Source organism: Frankliniella occidentalis, unplaced genomic scaffold (assembly GCF_000697945.3).
Source record: "Frankliniella occidentalis isolate FOCC.00 unplaced genomic scaffold, Focc_3.1 Scaffold2394, whole genome shotgun sequence".
NCBI lineage: Eukaryota > Metazoa > Arthropoda > Insecta > Thysanoptera > Thripidae > Frankliniella > Frankliniella occidentalis.
In genome coordinates, this window is record NW_026269479.1 from 2,250 (window position 1) to 3,048 (window position 799).

Here is a 799-nt window from a genome sequence, read left to right on the forward strand (position 1 = left end):
GGGTAGCTAATGTTAAGCTCTCTAGCAAATTGTATTTGCTTGAAAGTTAAATTATTCATTTGGGCATTTATACAGGTGAGTTCAAGTGCATTAATTTAGCTGCATTACCTGTTTAAGGTAATCTCCACAGTGAAGACAATTTGTGTTCCTTATGTCACAAATGTTTTAAGGGATGACTGAAATGTGTTTTTACTGAGCACTATGTTTATGCTGGTATGAAATATTATTTATTTGAGGAACTATGTTGTTTTGTGCTATTCTTTTATGTTTGGACGTTTTTATTGAAGGTTAATTTTGGTACTGTTTCGCAAATGCCAAATGTGAGGGGAAAATGGAAATTGTTGTTAAATTGTATGAGAACTTGTGTGCATTGTTGTTTTATATGAACTGCTACCTAGCTATCCTTTGATTCCATACTACTTAGTTTTTGTACAGATCTTGTATCATACATTTAATAACAAACTGATGATTGTTTTACAAATTTTGGTTTTGGAGTTATTGTTATTGCCATAAATTTATTATGTGTGGTAATGGTGTGTTTCTGCACTAAGTAAGACATCCATGCAGATTTGTGAATTGCTATTATTCAAGATAAAACTTAAATGTGGCAAAATCTGTGATAAATAACTCATTAGAAAAAGTCATATTAAATAAAGTGAAAGTTTTATTTCACATAATTCTGTTTCTGTTTAACCACATCAAACAGCATCATGTATCACAATCAGTAAAATGAAGGGTAGACCCAATAAGTGACAGAAAAACACAGAAATTTCAATTTTCGGTGATCATGCAATGAGAT